At 41.3% G+C, this 14,604-nt stretch overlaps 1 protein-coding gene and 1 non-coding gene across 3 annotated transcripts in view; both read left to right on the forward strand.

Moving 5' to 3' along the window:
- The window catches only part of UBAC2 (UBA domain containing 2), a 172,685-nt gene that overhangs the window by 52,782 nt on the left and 105,299 nt on the right, over positions 1 to 14,604 (forward strand). The gene's annotated exons all lie outside the window — the stretch shown is intronic.
- On the forward strand, positions 4,155 to 4,258 carry LOC123925386. The gene has a single exon (XR_006814983.1). It is a non-coding gene; the product is annotated as a U6 spliceosomal RNA (small nuclear RNA).

Genomic DNA, 14,604 nt, shown 5'->3' on the forward strand with positions numbered 1-14,604 from the left:
GGGCTCGATTCCAGGACCCCAGGATCATGGCCTGAGCCGGAGGCAGACGCGTAACCGACTGAGCCATCCGGGCGCCCTGTCTTAACTACTTTGAAGTGTATAGTTCAGTAGTGTTAAGTACATTCACACCATTGAGCAACCAGTCTCGAGAGCTTCTGTCCTCTTCTGGAACTAAAACTCTGTACTCATTAAACAGCTAGCTCCCATCCCTCCCTTCAACCCCTGACAGCCACCTTTCTACCTTCTAGATTCCTCCTTACTTAAGTGGAGTCATATAGTATTTGTCCTTTGTGACTGGCTTACTTCACTGAGCATAATGTCCTCACTGTCATCCCTGCTGTAGCAGGTGTCTGAGTTTCTTTCCTCTTTAGGGCTGACTGTCCAGTTGTGTGAATCTGCTGCATTTTGTTCATCCATTCTTCTGTTGATGGACACTTGGGTTGCTTCCAGCTTTTGGCGCTTAGGACTAATGCTGCTATTAACATGGGTATTCGAGAACTTTTGTGTGTATATCCAGAAGTAGAATTGCTGGATCATGTAATTCGTTTTTAGTTTTTGTGGAACTGCCACACTGTTTTCTCTAATGGCTGCACCACTTGACATTTCCACCAGTTATGCACAAGGGTACAAATTTCTTTTTTTTTTTTTTAAAGATTTTATTTATTTATCTGACAGAGAGAGATCACAAGTAGGCAGAGAGGCAGACAGAGAGAGAGGGGGAAGCAGGCTCCCTGCTGAGCAGAGAGTCCGATGCGGGGCTCAATCCCAGGATCCTGAGATCATGACCTGAGCGGAAGGCAGAGGCTTAACCCACTGAGCCACCCAGGTGCCCCCATGGGTACAAATTTCTCCACACTTGCCAACACTTGTTATTTTGTTTTGTTTTCACAGTAGCAGTTCTAATGGGTGTGAGGTGGTATCTCATTGTGCTTTTGATTTCCATTTCTCTGATGATGAGCAATGTTGAACATCTTTTCATGTGCTCGTTGGCCATTTGTATATCTTTAGAGAAATGTCTATTCATGTCCTTTGTCCATTTTTAGAGATTTTTTAAAAAAAATTATTTATTTGATAGAGATCACAAGTAGGCAGAGAGGTAGGCAGAGAGAGGGGGAAGCAGGCTCTCCGCTGAGCAGAGAGCCTGATGCGGGGCTCGATCCCAGGACCCTAGGATCATGACCCCAGCCGAAGGTAGAGGCTTTAACCATTGAGCCACCCATGCGCCCCCTTTGTCCATTTTTTAATCAGGTTGTTCTTTGTTGAGTTGTAGGAGTTCTTTATATTTTCTAAATAATAATAATCCCTTATCAGATAGGTGTATGATTTGCAAATACTTCCTCTTATTCCATAGGTTGCTTTTTACTGAGTGTGCCCTGTAGTGTACAGTAATGTTTTTGGCTTCGTTTTATCCTGTATCATGTTCTCATGATAAGGATGAATTGAAAAGGTTTAAATTTTTAAATGTTAGGGTAGAGTTTCCTAAGTAACATCCACGTGTTTTTAAAGGACCTTTCCCAGCGATTTAATCTGAAGAGTACCTGTAGTGCCCAGCAGCTTTCTTCCATCCAGGAGGGTGTAAAATAGGGTAGGCAGAAGCAAGCTCTGTTGTAGAATTGGCTGACTTCAGAGCCTTCCACTTGCAGGTGCTTTTTTCTTATGCTCTGAAAATCATTTGTCTCTATTATTATAGTAATATGAAAGTGAAGAATAGCATTTACCTTCCTATAGTTTTTTTTTTTAAGATTTTATTTATTTGACAGAGATCACAAGTAGGCAGAGAAGCAGGCAGAGAGAGAGGAGGAAACAGGCTCCCCGCTGAGCAGGGAGCCCCATGCAGGCAGGGCTTGATCCCAAGCCCCCCGATCATGACCTGAGCCAAAGGCAAAGACTTTAACCCACTGAGTCACCCAGGTGCCCCATTCCTATAGTGTTTTTGTTCTCTGCTCATCCTGATTGATATTTATCAATGATTTCTTTTAAAATGTAGCATGTCTGCTCATCAAATTTTCAAATTACAAAAGCTGGGAAGATATTCTAGTAGTGGTATAGAAGCTAAGCTCGTGTCTGTGTGTATGTATGTTTAAAGATTTATTTATTGGGGCGCCTGGGTGGCTCAGTGGGTTAAAGCCTCTACCTTTGGCTCGGGTCATGATCCCAGAGTCCTTGGATCAGAGCCCCACATCGGCCTCTCTGCTCGGCGGGGGGCCTGCTTTCTCCTCTCTCTCTGCCTGCCTCTCTGCCTACTTGTGATCTCTGTCAAATAAATAAATAAAATATTTTTTTAAAAAATTAAAGATTTATTTGAGAGGAAGGGCACGCTCCCACGGATGGTGGAGGGGCAGAGGGAGAGGGACTCTCAGGCACACCTCCCACTGAGTATGGGGCCTTACAGGGAGCTTGATCCCACAACCCTGAGATCCTGACCTGAGTGTGAGGTCATGCATGACCTGAGCTGAAACCAGGTGTCCGTCTCAGCGGACTGAACTACCAGGTGCCCCTGAGCTGTCCTGGGACAGCGAAGCCCTGAGTGCAGTGACTGGAGACACAGAGGTCTGTCCCTCTTTGTAACTCCCGTGCTGGGCAAGCGAGCTCTGTTCGGGGAGTCATGAAGGGGCGGAGCTGGTAGGATCCGTCATCCTCCACCCTCCACGACGGGTCTCGTCCTTTCCATTCCCAGCGCGCGTGGAGGAGTTAGGAGGGAGGTCCAGGATGAGGGATTGCTTTTCCACCAGGTGCTTTGGAGATCGTAAATGTCACTGCTGCTCACACACCTTTGGCAAGAACTTGGTTATGTGGCCTCACCTAATCATGGGGGGCGGGCTGGGAAATGGTCCTTAGCGAGGCAGCCAAATCCCTAGAGAGAAGGGAGAAATCGATTTGGGGGCAACTGCTAGTCGTGTCTTCAAAGAGCAGCAGCTCTGCCTCCTGAGCTGGTTTAGGCGGCCCGAGGCGTGGGCCCGTAGTCGGCATGTGACCTGCTGGAGAGGGAGCGTCAGGTCCTTCGCTTCAGCCTGCAGACAGCAACCATGGGGCCCTGGATGGCCGAGCTGGGGCTTCGGCAGTCCCGTGTGGAAGAGCCGCAGGAGGCCTGTGGGGTAGCGTCGCGTTACATGACGTCATGACGTCACGACGCGCCTGCCGGTTACCACTGACGTGCTGGGGGACGCCGCGCACAGCCTTCCCGGGCAGCGGGCGCCGCTGGGCTGGTCTGGGTGGGGCGGGGACACGGACCTGCAGGTGAGAGCAGCCCGTGTATCCCGGACAGGGCAGGTGGGGCAGGAGAACTGTCTTCGGTCGCTGGAGGATGCCGCAGGAACGTGGAGTTAAGACCTGGGGGTGGAGCGGGGCCGAGGGCGAATTAAGACCAGGGAGACGCTACAGAAGTTACTGGACTGGATCAGGAGTAAGTCTTTGGCACTCGGGGTCTCAAGCAAAGTGATCCCCTTGGGAGATGCTGAAGCAGGGACACTGAAGACGCCCGAGCTGTGCCTGGGGGAGCCGGGGGCGGGCTTTTGTCCAGAAGTCCAGGCGTGGAGCAGGTTTCAGGAGCCGGCCCCCGTGAAAGCCCTTCACACCCTGAACATCTCTGATTCTGGGTTCTTCTGTACCGTGAGACTCACGACACACGCACACTGGAATAGTCATTTAAAAAGAGAGAAATCTTGCCATTTGTGACCATAGGGATGGACACTGAGGGCATGATGCTAAGTGAGATCAGTCAGAGAGACAGATACTGTATGATCTTACTCAGTAATGTGGTTTTATTTTACTCTATTTTTTAAAAGATTTTATTTTTTAGAGAGAGAGAGCACAAGAAGAGAGAATGATGAGCAGAGGGAGAGGGAGAAGCAGGCTCCGCACTGAGCAGGGAGCCCAACTCGGGGCTCCCAGGACCCGGGGATCATGACCTGAGCCAAAAGCAGATGCTTAACTGTGGGAACCACCCAGGCACCCCAGTAATAACGAAATTTTAAACCAAACCACACTGAGCTTATATAAGATACAGTGAATAGATTGGTGATTGCCAGAAGCAGGGGTTGATGGGGTGGGAGAAATGGGTGAAGGGGGTCAAAAGGTATAAACTTTCAGTTACGTAAAAAACTGGTTATGCAATGTACACTGTAGTGAACGTGAACAGCTAATATTACATTGTAGTACTCACTTTGGCAGCACATGTATAAAAATTGGAAGGATACAGAGATTAGCATGACATCTCTTCAAGGACAACATGCAAATTCATGAAGCATTAGAAAAATAGTGTGTCTCATATTTGAAAATTGCTAAGAAAGTAGATCTTAAAATTCTTATAATAAAATTCTCATATGAAAGAAAATTTTGGGGGTGCCTGGGTGGCTCAATCAGTTGAGCATCCGACTCTTGGTTTTAGCTGTAGTCATGATCTCAGGGTCGTGAGACTGAGCGCCACATCTGACTCCACACTCATCGGGAAGTCTGCTTGAGATTCTCTCCCGCTCCCTCTGTCTATCCTGCTGTCTCTCTCTCTTTCCAAAAATAAACAAATAACTCCTTAAAAAGGAGGGAAAGAAAATTTTGTAACTAAATATGGTGATGGATAATAACTAGACTTAACTAAGGTGATCATTTTGTAATACATATGAATATTAAATCATTATGTCGTACACCTGAAACTACTATAATTTTCATATCAATTCTACCTCAATAAAAAAATAAGAACATAATTCAATGCAATATGGAGTTATTACACTATTGAGGTAACACTATTTGTAAAATGAAGAGGTTCTGTTATTTTTCTATATAATCTAGATGATTGACTTTGCTTTCTTATGAGCAGAGTATTTAAAATTTTTTTCAAGAATGTGCTTCCAGAAAATACTTTATAGATAGTTAAAGTGGGACAGAAGGAAATAAATCTTGACACCATTAAAATAAGGGTAAAATGATAAGACCTAGATAAAGAGTTGGTAGGATGACCTCTTTGAAGCATTTGTAAAGTAAAATGTACAAAGTAATTCATATTTTTATATATTACAGTTCTTACAGAACTTTGATATGGATTATTTAAGCTTCTGTGTTAAAGCTATTTTTCTGAAAGAGCACAGTCCACAGTTTTTTCTTTAAAAATTAAGATTTTTAATTTATTCATTTGAGAGAGAGAGACAGAGAGAGCACAAGCAGGGGGAGTGACAAAAGGAGAGGAAGAAGCAGGCTCCCCACTGAGCTGGAAGTCCAACCTGGTACTCCATCCCAGGACCTGGAGATCATGACCTGAGCCAAAGGCTCACTTTACCCTCTGAGCCACCCAGGCGCCCCACGCCTATGGTTTAATAGGCTTTGCCTGCAGTCACACTATAAACCACTGGATGGCAGCGTGAGGCAGAACTTGATCACAGAAGATGTAAGCCTGTTCTGCAAGTTATTAAATGTGGACCATACAGTGAAATCAAATAAATGAGAGAGACATACTGTAATTGTACAAACAGCACAGCTTGGATACCTAGTGAGTATTTTTTGGAGAGGATATACCATAGAATTTAACACCGGTATTGTGTATGTGTTGTTTATCTTTTCCTAAACTATATGACATAGTATTTCAGACACCAGAGGTATAGCAATTGTGAAACTCCTCTGATACAAATCTAATAAGTTTAGGTTCTGATTATGAGTGGGCTTAATACAGCACAACTCCAAACTTATAACTAAGCAAGGTGAGACAGTGTCCTGCTTGGCCCCAAGAGTAACCTTAAGGAAAAAAATATTCCGTGTCATCTGAAAATTATTGGGCTAACCAAAGAGAATTATAAGCAGAGATTTTCTTCAAGGAGTATAGTAATATTGTTTAGTGTTTTGTGTCTCTGAAGACTTGCATGAGGCACAGGCTGCATTTTTACCAGAATGCACGTGCCTGTAGCTATTTGTAAGAAAACAATCGGAGCTTAGCACAGGTGGATATTATAATCCCATGGTACAGTCAGCAGCTTTTGTCCTCCTAAATCATGTACCTTAGCTAATTCTTAGGCACAGATGGGGTAGTAGATTTTAATACTTTCATCTAACATTTCTGTATCAAAAACTGTGTGTAGATAGTAGGTATCAACAATAAGTAGAATATTCTCAAAGCCCCTAAACTGAGTAAGTAGGAGACAAGAAGTTGTCCTTAGCGATAGTCATATAGAAATTGGTGTTGTTGATATGGACACACACATGAGTTCATTCTAAGGAAAGATAAAAATAAGGAACAGGAAACTGAACCGTGAAAGGTGATTTTTATTATACTGTCTGTGTACTTTTAATAACCTACAAAATATACTGGTATTTTGTGGTAAATTTTTTTTGGGGAGAAGTCAGTTTTCATCTTTTTTTGGGGGGGGGAGAATTTCCACAGTAAGGAAAGGAATACCTTGATACTCCTTGCATAAAGTAACTACTTAGTAAATGTTTGAGTGTGCACATATCCATGCATGAGTGAATGAGAGAATTCTACCACATAGTTTACAAGAATGATCATCTCTAATTTCCCCGTTTCTGCATTCCACAAGTATGTATTGAGCACCAAGTTTATGGTAGACACTGTTCTACCAGGCTCTAAGCATCCTGAACTGATCAAAACAGAGACTGTTTCTCATTGAATTTGCATTTTAATTGGGGGTGGAAGGCAGTAAACAAGATAACACATGGTATGTCTGATAGTGATCTATGCTGGGTGAAAAATAAATAAACCAACTAACCAGTCAGCCAGGACAGGGAATGCCAGGATGTGAGTGGGGTTGCATGGTCAGGAATGGCCTCAGGGAGGGTGGGACGTTTAAACAGCCCTGGAGGAGTCGGGGAGTGAGCCATGTGGCAATATGGGGGAAGTATATTTCAGGCACAAGGAAGAGAGGCCCTTCAGTGGATGACTGGCAACCATGCGGCTGGGGTGGGGGGTGGGGGATTGTTAGTAGGAGATGGAGTCAGGGTGGTAAGAGAGGTCAACGGTCCTGACAGGCGGCTGGCAGACTGGGGTATTGACTCAGAGGCAGTGCGGATCCATTTCTGATTCTTCTGGAGAGGGAGGCATACTGGTCTGTTCTGTTGTTTCCATTTTTGTGCCTGTTCCCTTAAGATCGTGTGTAATCATTTTACACTTTTATACATTGTTCAGTTACTTTTCGTTCTCCAGTGGTCAAATTCTCCTTCAAGGCAGGCTTCTGCCTCCTGTGGTTTGTGATTTTTGATTGTCAGCTCATTTCCAGAGCCTTTTATTAGCCGTTGGAGCCCTCGTGAACTATCCCTATAGAGGAACTTTGTTTTTCCTGCTGCTGAGTCCCCAGGGGTCTTTGTTGTCCTGGACAGGCTTTTATATTGTTTTCTTACTTTCGAGTTTCCATACCATTCCACACCATTAAATCTAGACCACAAATTTAGGTATGTAGGCCATGGATTTTAACTATTTGTTGGAGCGGTTTATTCTTTTTTCTTTTTCAAGGCCCTTGATGTGAGCTTAATGTCTTCACTGCTTCAGCAGGCTGAGTGGAGTACTTTTAGCCTTCTCCGTACAGTGTACAGGTCTTGGGGCACCTGGGCTCAGTCCCAGGTGTTGCTCCTTAAGCAGCTTGAGGCCATGTCTTCCATCTCTGGGAATCTAGCCCCCAACGCAAGGGCCTTGTATCTAAGGCCCTTAGATACAGGTCACTGAAGCAGCATACGCTTTGATTTTGGTCTTTGCTTTGGTATTTGAGTTTATTACAGAAATTTTTCAACAGATACAGGAGTGGAGAGAAGACTATAATGAATCCACACTTCAGCTTCACCCATCTTCAGCAGTGAACGACTCACAACCATCTTGTTTTATCTGTATCCTCACGTACACTTGTATGATTCTGACGGACCTGTGGTTGACTGTCTTTGATGAATAAAAGCCAGGAGCAGAAAGGAAGGGTCAGAGGGTGTGTACACGGCGGACGTGTGTGCGGGCGTGCATATGTCTGCTTGTTTGGTCCCTATTTTGTGCCATGGGTCTGTTTATCTGTTCATGTGCCCCATACTCTAATATTTTTAAGTTATTTTGCTTTTTAGTGTATGTTAATGTCTAGTAGAACAAACCACTTTTTGTTTATCTTAAAAAAAAAAATAACCTAACTATTGATGTACTTTTATTCTTCCTTGTAAGTTTTAGAGTAAGTGATCAGTTATCTTAAAATTTTAGCTGGAAAAAATTTTTTTGCTGGAAGTTGAGGTGACATTTAATTTATAGTTTCATTTGGGAGGGAACTGATAGCTTTGTTAAGTGTTCTCACTCAAGAACATGAAATATCTCTATAACATCTGTGTTCATTAGATTTAAACATTTTTTTTTTGGTACAGATCATATGTATTCTTAGCTACCATGTAGTTTTTGTTATGGTAAATGCTCTTATATTTATTTATTTTGTTTCCTAAGTGTAGTTGTTTTATTATTGGAGAAAGATTACTGATTTCAGTGATCAGTTGATCAATTTCAGTGATCAATTTCAAACAGTCTTGCATTTGACAGCTATATTGAACTTTCCTGTTACTGATTCTGTTCATTTTTCTATGTGCCATGATAGTATATGTTTTATTTTACAAGAAACTGTCAGACCATTTTCCAGTGTCAGTAACACTTTACACTCTGATCAGCAGTGTCTGAGGGTCTCATTTATTCTACATCCTCAGGTCATTTGGCAGTATCAACTAAAAAAAAAAATAACCAATCCAATGGATATACAGTGGTATCTACTGCTTACTATTATTTTATTTTGCATTTCCCTAATGTGACTAAATTAGCATTTTTCCATATGCTTCTTTGCTATCAGTATATCTTTGCTATCTCTTCCTCTTTCCTGTTTAAATTGGTTTTGGTTTTTTTTTCTTATTACTGAACTGTGAGAGTTCTTTAAATTTTGGACACAAGTTCTTTATCAAATATGTATTCTGCAAATACTTCCAGTTTGCCTTGTCTTTTCATTTTCTGAATCCTGATCTTTGAAAGACCATAGTTCTATATTTTGATGAAGTCTTGTCTATCAGTTTGTTTGTTTTTTTTAACAGTTCACATTCATTGTATTCACTCTAAGAAGATCTTTCCTAACTCATGGTTACAGAGATTTTACAGTTTCAGGTTTTTCATTTAGGAGTATGACCCAGTTTGCATTCATTTTTATATATGATATGAATTATAAGTTGAAGGTCATTTGTTTATATACAAATGTCCAATTGTTATAGCCTGTTATTGAAGAGAGTATCTTTTTAAATAGAATTACCTTAGAACCTTTGTAAAAAATTGACTAGGGGCGCCTGGGTGTCTCAGTGGATTAAAGCCTCTGCCTTCGGCTCGGGTATGATCCCAGGGTCCTGGGATCGGGCCCCGCATCGGTCGCTCTGCTCGCTGGGGAGCCTGCTCTCCCCTCTCTCTGCCTGCCTCTCTCTGCCTACTTGTGATCTCTCTGTCAAATAAATAAATAAAATCTTTAAAAAAAAAAAATTACTTGACCAGGTACTAATGGGTGTATTTCTAGATTCTGTAGTCAGTCTCACTGATACATATGTTTCTCCTTTTCTCAGTAATGTACTGTCTTGATTATTACAGCTTTCTAAATCTTGAGGTCAGATATTATGAACCTTTGAACTTTTTTTTTCCAAAATTGCTTCAGCTATTCTAATTCTTTTGCTTTTTATTGGGAACTTTGGAATTTCACTGGGATTACACTGACTTTATACATCAGTTTGAGGACAATTGGCATTTAAACGATATTGAGTCATCTAATCCATGCACGTGGTATATCTCCATATATTTAGGTCTCTTTAAAAAAATTTCTCTCCAGGAATTATAGTTTTCAGTTTAAAAATTTTGCACATATTTTGCTAGATCCGTATCTGAATATTTCACGTTGTTTGGCATTATGGCAACAGGCATTTGCATTTTGAAAAAATTTTAGTGATTTGCTAGTATATTGAAATACAGTTGATTTTTTTCCAGTGGGGTTTATTCCAGGATGCTGATATAATTTAATATAAAGAGAACTGTTAGCATGTATCACGTATTTAGTAGGCCAAAGGCAACAAAAGTGGTCATTTGACAATTCAGATATAATCAAGTCATGCCTGTACTTAAAACCAAAGCTTTCGATTGCTTTTTTTAAAAAAGATTTTATTTATTTATTTATTTAGAGAGCATGAATGGGGCGGGGTATGGGTGCAGAAGGAGAGGGACAAGCAGGCTCTCCGCTGAGCAGGGAGCCCAACCTGGGACACTCTATCCCAGGGACCCAGGGACTGTGACCTGAGCTGAAGGCAGATATTTCACTGACTGGGCCACCCAGGTGCCCCACTTTCTATTGCTTTTTAATTGTATTTTTTTTTTAAGTGTGGTAAAGAAAAAAATCCCACGTAATATTATCATCTTAACTGTTTTCAGGGGTGCAGTTAAGTAATGTTAACTACATTCACACTGTTGTGCAGCAACTCTCCAGAACTTTTTCCTCCTGCAGAACTGACACCGTATCATTAAACAGTAATTCCCAGGAGCACCTGGCTGGCTCAGTAGAGCGTGTGACTCGATCTCAAGGTCGTGAGTTCAAGCCCCACATTGAGCTTGGAGCCTGCTTAAAAACAAAAAACAAAAAACCACAACAGTAACTCCCCATCTCCCATTCTTCCTAGCGCTTTGTACCCGCTATTCTACTTTCTCACGGAGCTGCTCTACCAGCTTTTTGTTTCTGTTATTGGTCCTTTTAGATTTTCTACTTAGATATTCATGTTGTCTGAGAAGAGAGACATTTTTGTGCCCTGTCAGTCAATATGCCTTTTATTCATTTTCTTGCCTGTTGCACTGGCAAGGACAGCCGGGGTGACGCCGCATAGGTGGAGAGAGTTGGCATACCTTATTCCATATCTTCGGGGGGAGACATTCACTCTTTTCTCACTAAGTATGTTGGCATTCGTATTTATTAGGTTCCCTTTGTCAGATCGAGGAGGTCTCTTAATTTATAGTTTGCCTAGAGTTTTTATCATGAATAAACTGAATTCTGTCGATTTTTTTTCATCTACCGGTGTGATCTACTTAGACTGCTTTCATGTGGTGCATTACATTGATAACTGAATGACAAACATCCCTGTCATTCCTGTGATAAACTCTACTTGACGTATTCTCCCTTTTTTATATATTTCTAGATTTGATTTGGTGATATTTTGTTGAGAATTTTTATGTCTGTATTTATATGTGATATTAGTCCATCGTTTTCTTGTAATATCTTTGTGTGCTTTAGGTATTAAGGTAATGCTGGTCTGATAAAATTAGCTGGGACACGTTACCTTCTCTTCTACTTTCTTAGAGTATTTCTGTAGAATTAGTATTATTTCTTCCTTAACTATTTGGCAGTTTTGGCCGGTGAAACTGTCTGGACCTAGAGTTTTTTTTTGGGGGGGGGTAGATTTTTTTATTTTTTCTCCATGACTTAGTTTCTTTTACATATTAACAACTGTAAGAAATTACTCAGATGGTTATATGCCTGTGAATGTTTATACACACATGGATGTTTGCTTATAATTGCCCCAGTTTGGAAACATCCAAGATGTCCTTCTGTAGGTGAATGGATAAACAAACTTGGCACATCCAGACAATGAAATAGTACTCAGTGCTAAAAAGAAATGAGATTATAGGGGCGCCTGGCTGGCTCAGTCGGTTAAACGTCTGACTCTTGATCTCAGCTCAGTTCTATCTCAGGGTCATGAGTTTGAGCCCTGCATTGGGCTCAATGCCGGGTGTGGAGCCTACTTAAAAAAAAAATAGTAATTTAAAAAATGAGATTATCAAGCCATGAAAAGACATGGAGGAACCTTACAAGCATATTCCAAAGTAAAGGAGGGCAATTTGAAAAGGCTACCTAACCATATGATTTCCAGCTACATAACATTCTGGAAACTGGAACCAGTGAAAAGATCAGTGGTCACCAAGGGGGAGGCTGTGAGGACTAGGTAGACCGCTGTGTGTTTTTAAGTTGGTGAAATGATTATGTATGGTGCCATAATGGTGGGTATCTGTCATCATACATTGGTCCAAGTTCATTGACAGTACAACAGGAGTGACCCATGCTGTGAACTACGGACTGAATGATAATATGTCAATGTAAGTCCATCAGTTGTAACAAGTGTAGCAAGTGGGGGATTTGGTTATGGCGGAGACTATGCCTGTGTGGGTGACATCTCCGTACCTTTCTTTTCGTTTTGCTATGAACCAAAATTGCTCTAGAAAGAATAAAGTCTTTAAATGAGCAAAGTCTAAATGATTTTTTTCTGTTCTCTGCATTCACTGTCATTGATTTTTGCCCCTGCCATCCATTGTTATTTCTTTCCTTCTGGTTACTTTGGCATTGATTTGATCATCTTTATTTTACTTCCTTAGGATAGAAGCCTAGACCATCGACTTGAAACCTTTCTATTCTAAAAGCAGTATTCATCGCTCTCCATTTTTCTTCAAGCACTGCTTTGCTGCAGCCCATGAGTTTTGTGGCGTGTTTTATTTTCATTCAGTTAAAAAAAAATTTTCTGGCATCCCTTGTGATAGCCTCTTTGATTCATGAATTAGTCAGAAGTGGATTGTTTAATATCCAGGATTTCCGAAATACATTTCTGTGACTGGTTGCTAATTCTGTGTGTTCAAGGACCTGATTTGTATGATTCCAGTTCATTTCAGTTTTTTAATGTTTGTTTTTTTGGTCTCTCTTGGTAGCTACTCCATATCCACTTAAAAATGGTATGTATTCTTATCTGGCTGGGTGGTGTGCCCCATGCATGTCAATTGGGTCAAGTTGGTTGATGTGGTTTTTATGTCTTCTGCATCCCTACTCGTTTTCTGTCCACTTGTTCTCTTAGTTACAGAGCAAAGAGTGTTGAATACTTGAAGTCTAATTGTGGATTTATCTACTTCTCCTTTTTAATCACCCTTAATTTCAGCTTTCTGTACATCCTTAATTCTTAATGGAGTACTTCCTCCTCAAGTATTTTCAAAGTTAGTCTTTGTGCGGCAAAGCTGTTGAGTCCTTGTATAAATGAAGATATTTTTTCATTTGCTGTCACTTTTAAATGATAATGATTTGTATGGATGAAAATTTTAGTTTGATGTTCTTTTTTCCATTATTTTCATGGTATTTCTCCACAGTCTTATTGAATCTCTTGTGTCTTGAAAAATCTGAGGTTGATCTTGTTCTTTTGTCATTTGTTTTGTCTTTGCCTTTGAAAGTTACTGAATTTACCCTTGGCTTTCTTAAATATCACTTAATTGGTAATGTGTGTACGTACAGATTATCCTTAAATTGTATGGCTAACCCGTCATTGAAACGTGTTCTTTAAATATATTCTCTCCAATCCTACCCCTTCCCCTCGGCCTTTTATGCTGACTTCTGGGAGAGTGCCTTAATTTTTTTTTTTCCTGGCCTAGTAATTCGTTCATCAGCTGCGTGTCTGTCTCGTCTGTTATGTTTTTCATACTTAATGTGTCCACATAACTTGATTCCATATGTTTAATATGTTCTCTTTTTTCTTATATTGGTATAGATATTAATACAGATGATAACTTGGGGTTCTTCCAAAAACTCCGTTTCACTGGTAATACCATGCAGTTTGTTATTTCTCTTCTGTTGTGATTATATTCTAAGAACGTGTAGCTATTTGGGCCTTACAACTTACGTCCCCTCGAGGCATATTAAGCTATTTCAGCGATGTCGGATCAGGTGAGGGGGGAATGAGCCTCCCAGGGTAGAGGCCCCGTAGTCACCACAGCTCCCTGTCTGTTGCCCACTCCTGTTGGTTGATGTTCCCTTGGGCATGTGGGCTACGTGGGATTCACCTTCAGACTCTTGGAGGTAAACAATATTGAGAAGAAACATTTTTCTTTATATGGTGATTTTCCTGGGGTGGGGGGGAGGCAGGGCATAGAGGAAGAAGTCGGTGAAGGGATGCTGTGCCCAGTACCAGCCTTGCAGTGTGGTTGTTGACAGATGTACTGGAGTTCCTACTGTTGAGCTGCTTTGGGCTCCTTCTGGCTTTCATCTCTTTTGATTGTACACTTGGTGGGTGCTGTCAGCCAGGGAACTCGTGCCTTTCTCTTGAATTTTTCCCCGAGTTATTTCGATCATCTCCTCTTCCATTTTCTTGGTTCTCTCTTAACAGAGATCCTGTTATCTGGTTGAACAGGTCTAATTTTAATCCTTTTTTTTCTTCCTCTTCCTTTTTGTATTTTTGCTATCCTTGCTGGGAAACTACTTGAGCTCTATCTTCTAACTTTTCTAATTAACATTTAAAAATAAACTTTTATTGGGTGCCTGGGTGGCTCAGTGGGTTAAGCCTCTGCCTTCAGCTCAGGTCATGATCTCAGGGTCCTGGGATCGAGCTCCGCATTGGGCTCTCTGCTCATTGGGGAGCCTGCTTCCTCCCTGTCTCTCTGCCTGCCTGCTTGTGTTCTCTCTCTCTCTCTGTCAAATAAATAAATAAAATCTTAAAAAAAACTTTTATTAAAGGACAGCATGTACATGGAAAGTATACGTATCCTAAGTTCAGAGCCCGCTGAATTTTTACAAAGTGACATCCCTTTATTTCTTTATTATTTACAAATTTTATTTATTTACT

The sequence above is a fragment of the Meles meles genome, chromosome 14 (assembly GCF_922984935.1).
Source record: "Meles meles chromosome 14, mMelMel3.1 paternal haplotype, whole genome shotgun sequence".
In the NCBI taxonomy this organism is placed as follows: domain Eukaryota; kingdom Metazoa; phylum Chordata; class Mammalia; order Carnivora; family Mustelidae; genus Meles; species Meles meles.